Genomic DNA, 9,897 nt, shown 5'->3' on the forward strand with positions numbered 1-9,897 from the left:
TCGATGGATCGAAACCATCCTCTGCTAACTTTTTTCAAATTATGTTTTTGTGTCATGGCATTAGGGCACAAAGAGCTGTAAGTGCCTGGATGCAATGTCATTCCTTGAACTTGCTGCCTCGTTCCACTCTTGCGCTAAATAGGAGAGGGTCCCAGCCCAGCCAACAAAATGTACTGTTCAATCAAACCAAACTTAAAACCAAGCTCCTTTTTTAAGGGGTCCCGGGGAAATGTTGGGCTGACCGGCAAGACCTCATGATGCGAACTGCTTCTGCGTCAAACGCAAGCTTTTTTCATTCCCAGCCAATGACTTATTCTTATTTCTAAGGGCCGCTCCATCAGATAGCCCAGACAGGCAGGCGTTGGTGGTATAGTGGTGAGCATAGCTGCCTTCCAAGCAGTTGACCCGGGTTCGATTCCCGGCCAACGCAGATCAAATCTTTAAATTGTTCAAAATGCATTTTTTGGAAATCAGACTCATGCTGAAAGCAAAGCTGACACACTTTTCGTGAAAATCAAAACCCCATCCAGGAAAGGTTCTTGCATCCTAGTTTCTGCAACTGTCTATCGGTGAGGGGATTGAAGCGAGCAGGGCTCCTGGCCCCTCCCCGACAAAGCCCTGACGAAGGCCTGACAAAGGCCTATTCGCCTTGCCCTGACGGGCCTTGGTCCCAGCAGGCCACCGAGCACAGCACCTCAGCCTATTAGAGTGAGGTTTCAGGATCTCTCTCATCCTGTAAACCAACATACTGAAGAAGGTGAAACGTGTGGCTGCGCTCCTCACATGCTGAAGCAGCAGCAGCCCTTTCCCTGAAGCAAAGTTCCTTCATTCCTCCCTCCCATAACCCTTAGCAGGGGATTTATGGTAATTGAGTTGAGTTTCCAAACTGGCCCTTCCTTCCTTCCTTCCCATATCTGCCAGCTCGAGAAGGCTTGTTTTGTTGCACCTGGGAAGTAAAGTATCTATTTGCGAGAGAGAGAGAATGAGAGAGAGAGACAGAGAGAGAGAGACAGAGAGAGAAGGGGAAGGGGTGTTGGCAGTTAGGGTGTGAGCTAGAGAAATGAGGCCTGTCTGCAAAAGGCCATGGGATGGGAGTGCGTGGTTGCAGGTTGTTTGGCTTTGTAAGGCCTACTGCCCGCTTCACTCGAAACTGGGTCTAGGGTTGTCGGTTTGTAGGCTGTAAAAGCCCAGAAAAGCTCTTGTTCTCCAACCAGCAGAGTGGCGCAGCGGAAGCGTGCTGGGCCCATAACCCAGAGGTCGATGGATCGAAACCATCCTCTGCTAACTTTTTTCAAATTATGTTTTTGTGTCATGGCATTAGGGCACAAAGAGCTGTAAGTGCCTGGATGCAATGTCATTCCTTGAACTTGCTGCCTCGTTCCACTCTTGCGCTAAATAGGAGAGGGTCCCAGCCCAGCCAACAAAATGTACTGTTCAATCAAACCAAACTTAAAACCAAGCTCCTTTTTTAAGGGGTCCCGGGGAAATGTTGGGCTGACCGGCAAGACCTCATGATGCGAACTGCTTCTGCGTCAAACGCAAGCTTTTTTCATTCCCAGCCAATGACTTATTCTTATTTCTAAGGGCCGCTCCATCAGATAGCCCAGACAGGCAGGCGTTGGTGGTATAGTGGTGAGCATAGCTGCCTTCCAAGCAGTTGACCCGGGTTCGATTCCCGGCCAACGCAGATCAAATCTTTAAATTGTTCAAAATGCATTTTTTGGAAATCAGACTCATGCTGAAAGCAAAGCTGACACACTTTTCGTGAAAATCAAAACCCCATCCAGGAAAGGTTCTTGCATCCTAGTTTCTGCAACTGTCTATCGGTGAGGGGATTGAAGCGAGCAGGGCTCCTGGCCCCTCCCCGACAAAGCCCTGACGAAGGCCTGACAAAGGCCTATTCGCCTTGCCCTGACGGGCCTTGGTCCCAGCAGGCCACCGAGCACAGCACCTCAGCCTATTAGAGTGAGGTTTCAGGATCTCTCTCATCCTGTAAACCAACATACTGAAGAAGGTGAAACGTGTGGCTGCGCTCCTCACATGCTGAAGCAGCAGCAGCCCTTTCCCTGAAGCAAAGTTCCTTCATTCCTCCCTCCCATAACCCTTAGCAGGGGATTTATGGTAATTGAGTTGAGTTTCCAAACTGGCCCTTCCTTCCTTCCTTCCCATATCTGCCAGCTCGAGAAGGCTTGTTTTGTTGCACCTGGGAAGTAAAGTATCTATTTGCGAGAGAGAGAGAATGAGAGAGAGAGACAGAGAGAGAGAGACAGAGAGAGAAGGGGAAGGGGTGTTGGCAGTTAGGGTGTGAGCTAGAGAAATGAGGCCTGTCTGCAAAAGGCCATGGGATGGGAGTGCGTGGTTGCAGGTTGTTTGGCTTTGTAAGGCCTACTGCCCGCTTCACTCGAAACTGGGTCTAGGGTTGTCGGTTTGTAGGCTGTAAAAGCCCAGAAAAGCTCTTGTTCTCCAACCAGCAGAGTGGCGCAGCGGAAGCGTGCTGGGCCCATAACCCAGAGGTCGATGGATCGAAACCATCCTCTGCTAACTTTTTTCAAATTATGTTTTTGTGTCATGGCATTAGGGCACAAAGAGCTGTAAGTGCCTGGATGCAATGTCATTCCTTGAACTTGCTGCCTCGTTCCACTCTTGCGCTAAATAGGAGAGGGTCCCAGCCCAGCCAACAAAATGTACTGTTCAATCAAACCAAACTTAAAACCAAGCTCCTTTTTTAAGGGGTCCCGGGGAAATGTTGGGCTGACCGGCAAGACCTCATGATGCGAACTGCTTCTGCGTCAAACGCAAGCTTTTTTCATTCCCAGCCAATGACTTATTCTTATTTCTAAGGGCCGCTCCATCAGATAGCCCAGACAGGCAGGCGTTGGTGGTATAGGGGTGAGCATAGCTGCCTTCCAAGCAGTTGACCTGGGTTCGATTCCCTGCCAACGCAGATCAAATCTTTAAATTGTTCAAAATGCATTTTTTGGAAATCAGACTCATGCTGAAAGCAAAGCTGACACACTTTTCGTGAAAATCAAAACCCCATCCAGGAAAGGTTCTTGCATCCTAGTTTCTGCAACTGTCTATCGGTGAGGGGATTGAAGCGAGCAGGGCTCCTGGCCCCTCCCCGACAAAGCCCTGACGAAGGCCTGACAAAGGCCTATTCGCCTTGCCCTGACGGGCCTTGGTCCCAGCAGGCCACCGAGCACAGCACCTCAGCCTATTAGAGTGAGGTTTCAGGATCTCTCTCATCCTGTAAACCAACATACTGAAGAAGGTGAAACGTGTGGCTGCGCTCCTCACATGCTGAAGCAGCAGCAGCCCTTTCCCTGAAGCAAAGTTCCTTCATTCCTCCCTCCCATAACCCTTAGCAGGGGATTTATGGTAATTGAGTTGAGTTTCCAAACTGGCCCTTCCTTCCTTCCTTCCCATATCTGCCAGCTCGAGAAGGCTTGTTTTGTTGCACCTGGGAAGTAAAGTATCTATTTGCGAGAGAGAGAGAATGAGAGAGAGAGACAGAGAGAGAGAGACAGAGAGAGAAGGGGAAGGGGTGTTGGCAGTTAGGGTGTGAGCTAGAGAAATGAGGCCTGTCTGCAAAAGGCCATGGGATGGGAGTGCGTGGTTGCAGGTTGTTTGGCTTTGTAAGGCCTACTGCCCGCTTCACTCGAAACTGGGTCTAGGGTTGTCGGTTTGTAGGCTGTAAAAGCCCAGAAAAGCTCTTGTTCTCCAACCAGCAGAGTGGCGCAGCGGAAGCGTGCTGGGCCCATAACCCAGAGGTCGATGGATCGAAACCATCCTCTGCTAACTTTTTTCAAATTATGTTTTTGTGTCATGGCATTAGGGCACAAAGAGCTGTAAGTGCCTGGATGCAATGTCATTCCTTGAACTTGCTGCCTCGTTCCACTCTTGCGCTAAATAGGAGAGGGTCCCAGCCCAGCCAACAAAATGTACTGTTCAATCAAACCAAACTTAAAACCAAGCTCCTTTTTTAAGGGGTCCCGGGGAAATGTTGGGCTGACCGGCAAGACCTCATGATGCGAACTGCTTCTGCGTCAAACGCAAGCTTTTTTCATTCCCAGCCAATGACTTATTCTTATTTCTAAGGGCCGCTCCATCAGATAGCCCAGACAGGCAGGCGTTGGTGGTATAGTGGTGAGCATAGCTGCCTTCCAAGCAGTTGACCCGGGTTCTATTCCCGGCCAACGCAGATCAAATCTTTAAATTGTTCAAAATGCATTTTTTGGAAATCAGACTCATGCTGAAAGCAAAGCTGACACACTTTTCGTGAAAATCAAAACCCCATCCAGGAAAGGTTCTTGCATCCTAGTTTCTGCAACTGTCTATCGGTGAGGGGATTGAAGCGAGCAGGGCTCCTGGCCCCTCCCCGACAAAGCCCTGACGAAGGCCTGACAAAGGCCTATTCGCCTTGCCCTGACGGGCCTTGGTCCCAGCAGGCCACCGAGCACAGCACCTCAGCCTATTAGAGTGAGGTTTCAGGATCTCTCTCATCCTGTAAACCAACATACTGAAGAAGGTGAAACGTGTGGCTGCGCTCCTCACATGCTGAAGCAGCAGCAGCCCTTTCCCTGAAGCAAAGTTCCTTCATTCCTCCCTCCCATAACCCTTAGCAGGGGATTTATGGTAATTGAGTTGAGTTTCCAAACTGGCCCTTCCTTCCTTCCTTCCCATATCTGCCAGCTCGAGAAGGCTTGTTTTGTTGCACCTGGGAAGTAAAGTATCTATTTGCGAGAGAGAGAGAATGAGAGAGAGAGACAGAGAGAGAGAGACAGAGAGAGAAGGGGAAGGGGTGTTGGCAGTTAGGGTGTGAGCTAGAGAAATGAGGCCTGTCTGCAAAAGGCCATGGGATGGGAGTGCGTGGTTGCAGGTTGTTTGGCTTTGTAAGGCCTACTGCCCGCTTCACTCGAAACTGGGTCTAGGGTTGTCGGTTTGTAGGCTGTAAAAGCCCAGAAAAGCTCTTGTTCTCCAACCAGCAGAGTGGCGCAGCGGAAGCGTGCTGGGCCCATAACCCAGAGGTCGATGGATCGAAACCATCCTCTGCTAACTTTTTTCAAATTATGTTTTTGTGTCATGGCATTAGGGCACAAAGAGCTGTAAGTGCCTGGATGCAATGTCATTCCTTGAACTTGCTGCCTCGTTCCACTCTTGCGCTAAATAGGAGAGGGTCCCAGCCCAGCCAACAAAATGTACTGTTCAATCAAACCAAACTTAAAACCAAGCTCCTTTTTTAAGGGGTCCCGGGGAAATGTTGGGCTGACCGGCAAGACCTCATGATGCGAACTGCTTCTGCGTCAAACGCAAGCTTTTTTCATTCCCAGCCAATGACTTATTCTTATTTCTAAGGGCCGCTCCATCAGATAGCCCAGACAGGCAGGCGTTGGTGGTATAGTGGTGAGCATAGCTGCCTTCCAAGCAGTTGACCCGGGTTCGATTCCCGGCCAACGCAGATCAAATCTTTAAATTGTTCAAAATGCATTTTTTGGAAATCAGACTCATGCTGAAAGCAAAGCTGACACACTTTTCGTGAAAATCAAAACCCCATCCAGGAAAGGTTCTTGCATCCTAGTTTCTGCAACTGTCTATCGGTGAGGGGATTGAAGCGAGCAGGGCTCCTGGCCCCTCCCCGACAAAGCCCTGACGAAGGCCTGACAAAGGCCTATTCGCCTTGCCCTGACGGGCCTTGGTCCCAGCAGGCCACCGAGCACAGCACCTCAGCCTATTAGAGTGAGGTTTCAGGATCTCTCTCATCCTGTAAACCAACATACTGAAGAAGGTGAAACGTGTGGCTGCGCTCCTCACATGCTGAAGCAGCAGCAGCCCTTTCCCTGAAGCAAAGTTCCTTCATTCCTCCCTCCCATAACCCTTAGCAGGGGATTTATGGTAATTGAGTTGAGTTTCCAAACTGGCCCTTCCTTCCTTCCTTCCCATATCTGCCAGCTCGAGAAGGCTTGTTTTGTTGCACCTGGGAAGTAAAGTATCTATTTGCGAGAGAGAGAGAATGAGAGAGAGAGACAGAGAGAGAGAGACAGAGAGAGAAGGGGAAGGGGTGTTGGCAGTTAGGGTGTGAGCTAGAGAAATGAGGCCTGTCTGCAAAAGGCCATGGGATGGGAGTGCGTGGTTGCAGGTTGTTTGGCTTTGTAAGGCCTACTGCCCGCTTCACTCGAAACTGGGTCTAGGGTTGTCGGTTTGTAGGCTGTAAAAGCCCAGAAAAGCTCTTGTTCTCCAACCAGCAGAGTGGCGCAGCGGAAGCGTGCTGGGCCCATAACCCAGAGGTCGATGGATCGAAACCATCCTCTGCTAACTTTTTTCAAATTATGTTTTTGTGTCATGGCATTAGGGCACAAAGAGCTGTAAGTGCCTGGATGCAATGTCATTCCTTGAACTTGCTGCCTCGTTCCACTCTTGCGCTAAATAGGAGAGGGTCCCAGCCCAGCCAACAAAATGTACTGTTCAATCAAACCAAACTTAAAACCAAGCTCCTTTTTTAAGGGGTCCCGGGGAAATGTTGGGCTGACCGGCAAGACCTCATGATGCGAACTGCTTCTGCGTCAAACGCAAGCTTTTTTCATTCCCAGCCAATGACTTATTCTTATTTCTAAGGGCCGCTCCATCAGATAGCCCAGACAGGCAGGCGTTGGTGGTATAGTGGTGAGCATAGCTGCCTTCCAAGCAGTTGACCTGGGTTCGATTCCCTGCCAAAGCAGATCAAATCTTTAAATTGTTCAAAATGCATTTTTTGGAAATCAGACTCATGCTGAAAGCAAAGCTGACACACTTTTCGTGAAAATCAAAACCCCATCCAGGAAAGGTTCTTGCATCCTAGTTTCTGCAACTGTCTATCGGTGAGGGGATTGAAGCGAGCAGGGCTCCTGGCCCCTCCCCGACAAAGCCCTGACGAAGGCCTGACAAAGGCCTATTCGCCTTGCCCTGACGGGCCTTGGTCCCAGCAGGCCACCGAGCACAGCACCTCAGCCTATTAGAGTGAGGTTTCAGGATCTCTCTCATCCTGTAAACCAACATACTGAAGAAGGTGAAACGTGTGGCTGCGCTCCTCACATGCTGAAGCAGCAGCAGCCCTTTCCCTGAAGCAAAGTTCCTTCATTCCTCCCTCCCATAACCCTTAGCAGGGGATTTATGGTAATTGAGTTGAGTTTCCAAACTGGCCCTTCCTTCCTTCCTTCCCATATCTGCCAGCTCGAGAAGGCTTGTTTTGTTGCACCTGGGAAGTAAAGTATCTATTTGCGAGAGAGAGAGAATGAGAGAGAGAGACAGAGAGAGAGAGACAGAGAGAGAAGGGGAAGGGGTGTTGGCAGTTAGGGTGTGAGCTAGAGAAATGAGGCCTGTCTGCAAAAGGCCATGGGATGGGAGTGCGTGGTTGCAGGTTGTTTGGCTTTGTAAGGCCTACTGCCCGCTTCACTCGAAACTGGGTCTAGGGTTGTCGGTTTGTAGGCTGTAAAAGCCCAGAAAAGCTCTTGTTCTCCAACCAGCAGAGTGGCGCAGCGGAAGCGTGCTGGGCCCATAACCCAGAGGTCGATGGATCGAAACCATCCTCTGCTAACTTTTTTCAAATTATGTTTTTGTGTCATGGCATTAGGGCACAAAGAGCTGTAAGTGCCTGGATGCAATGTCATTCCTTGAACTTGCTGCCTCGTTCCACTCTTGCGCTAAATAGGAGAGGGTCCCAGCCCAGCCAACAAAATGTACTGTTCAATCAAACCAAACTTAAAACCAAGCTCCTTTTTTAAGGGGTCCCGGGGAAATGTTGGGCTGACCGGCAAGACCTCATGATGCGAACTGCTTCTGCGTCAAACGCAAGCTTTTTTCATTCCCAGCCAATGACTTATTCTTATTTCTAAGGGCCGCTCCATCAGATAGCCCAGACAGGCAGGCGTTGGTGGTATAGTGGTGAGCATAGCTGCCTTCCAAGCAGTTGACCCGGGTTCGATTCCCGGCCAACGCAGATCAAATCTTTAAATTGTTCAAAATGCATTTTTTGGAAATCAGACTCATGCTGAAAGCAAAGCTGACACACTTTTCGTGAAAATCAAAACCCCATCCAGGAAAGGTTCTTGCATCCTAGTTTCTGCAACTGTCTATCGGTGAGGGGATTGAAGCGAGCAGGGCTCCTGGCCCCTCCCCGACAAAGCCCTGACGAAGGCCTGACAAAGGCCTATTCGCCTTGCCCTGACGGGCCTTGGTCCCAGCAGGCCACCGAGCACAGCACCTCAGCCTATTAGAGTGAGGTTTCAGGATCTCTCTCATCCTGTAAACCAACATACTGAAGAAGGTGAAACGTGTGGCTGCGCTCCTCACATGCTGAAGCAGCAGCAGCCCTTTCCCTGAAGCAAAGTTCCTTCATTCCTCCCTCCCATAACCCTTAGCAGGGGATTTATGGTAATTGAGTTGAGTTTCCAAACTGGCCCTTCCTTCCTTCCTTCCCATATCTGCCAGCTCGAGAAGGCTTGTTTTGTTGCACCTGGGAAGTAAAGTATCTATTTGCGAGAGAGAGAGAATGAGAGAGAGAGACAGAGAGAGAGAGACAGAGAGAGAAGGGGAAGGGGTGTTGGCAGTTAGGGTGTGAGCTAGAGAAATGAGGCCTGTCTGCAAAAGGCCATGGGATGGGAGTGCGTGGTTGCAGGTTGTTTGGCTTTGTAAGGCCTACTGCCCGCTTCACTCGAAACTGGGTCTAGGGTTGTCGGTTTGTAGGCTGTAAAAGCCCAGAAAAGCTCTTGTTCTCCAACCAGCAGAGTGGCGCAGCGGAAGCGTGCTGGGCCCATAACCCAGAGGTCGATGGATCGAAACCATCCTCTGCTAACTTTTTTCAAATTATGTTTTTGTGTCATGGCATTAGGGCACAAAGAGCTGTAAGTGCCTGGATGCAATGTCATTCCTTGAACTTGCTGCCTCGTTCCACTCTTGCGCTAAATAGGAGAGGGTCCCAGCCCAGCCAACAAAATGTACTGTTCAATCAAACCAAACTTAAAACCAAGCTCCTTTTTTAAGGGGTCCCGGGGAAATGTTGGGCTGACCGGCAAGACCTCATGATGCGAACTGCTTCTGCGTCAAACGCAAGCTTTTTTCATTCCCAGCCAATGACTTATTCTTATTTCTAAGGGCCGCTCCATCAGATAGCCCAGACAGGCAGGCGTTGGTGGTATAGTGGTGAGCATAGCTGCCTTCCAAGCAGTTGACCTGGGTTCGATTCCCTGCCAACGCAGATCAAATCTTTAAATTGTTCAAAATGCATTTTTTGGAAATCAGACTCATGCTGAAAGCAAAGCTGACACACTTTTCGTGAAAATCAAAACCCCATCCAGGAAAGGTTCTTGCATCCTAGTTTCTGCAACTGTCTATCGGTGAGGGGATTGAAGCGAGCAGGGCTCCTGGCCCCTCCCCGACAAAGCCCTGACGAAGGCCTGACAAAGGCCTATTCGCCTTGCCCTGACGGGCCTTGGTCCCAGCAGGCCACCGAGCACAGCACCTCAGCCTATTAGAGTGAGGTTTCAGGATCTCTCTCATCCTGTAAACCAACATACTGAAGAAGGTGAAACGTGTGGCTGCGCTCCTCACATGCTGAAGCAGCAGCAGCCCTTTCCCTGAAGCAAAGTTCCTTCATTCCTCCCTCCCATAACCCTTAGCAGGGGATTTATGGTAATTGAGTTGAGTTTCCAAACTGGCCCTTCCTTCCTTCCTTCCCATATCTGCCAGCTCGAGAAGGCTTGTTTTGTTGCACCTGGGAAGTAAAGTATCTATTTGCGAGAGAGAGAGAATGAGAGAGAGAGACAGAGAGAGAGAGACAGAGAGAGAAGGGGAAGGGGTGTTGGCAGTTAGGGTGTGAGCTAGAGAAATGAGGCCTGTCTGCAAAAGGCCATGGGATGGGAGTGC

The 9,897-nt window shown here is 50.0% G+C and overlaps 4 non-coding genes across 4 annotated transcripts; all 4 read left to right on the forward strand.

Annotated features, from left to right (window-relative positions):
• The first annotated feature begins 358 nt into the window (after positions 1-358).
• Positions 359-430, forward strand: TRNAG-UCC (transfer RNA glycine (anticodon UCC)). Its single transcript has one exon. It is a non-coding gene; the product is annotated as a tRNA-Gly (tRNA).
• A 1,185-nt stretch (positions 431-1,615) lies between these two features.
• Positions 1,616-1,687, forward strand: TRNAG-UCC (transfer RNA glycine (anticodon UCC)). Its single transcript has one exon. It is a non-coding gene; the product is annotated as a tRNA-Gly (tRNA).
• Positions 1,688-5,386: 3,699 nt separating this feature from the next.
• TRNAG-UCC (transfer RNA glycine (anticodon UCC)) lies at positions 5,387-5,458 on the forward strand. Its single transcript has one exon. It is a non-coding gene; the product is annotated as a tRNA-Gly (tRNA).
• Positions 5,459-7,900: 2,442 nt separating this feature from the next.
• Positions 7,901-7,972, forward strand: TRNAG-UCC (transfer RNA glycine (anticodon UCC)). The gene has a single exon. It is a non-coding gene; the product is annotated as a tRNA-Gly (tRNA).
• Positions 7,973-9,897: the final 1,925 nt, after the last annotated feature.

This window comes from Ambystoma mexicanum, chromosome 6q (assembly GCF_040938575.1).
Source record: "Ambystoma mexicanum isolate Mex_15411 chromosome 6q, UKY_AmexF1_1, whole genome shotgun sequence".
Classification (NCBI taxonomy): domain Eukaryota; kingdom Metazoa; phylum Chordata; class Amphibia; order Caudata; family Ambystomatidae; genus Ambystoma; species Ambystoma mexicanum.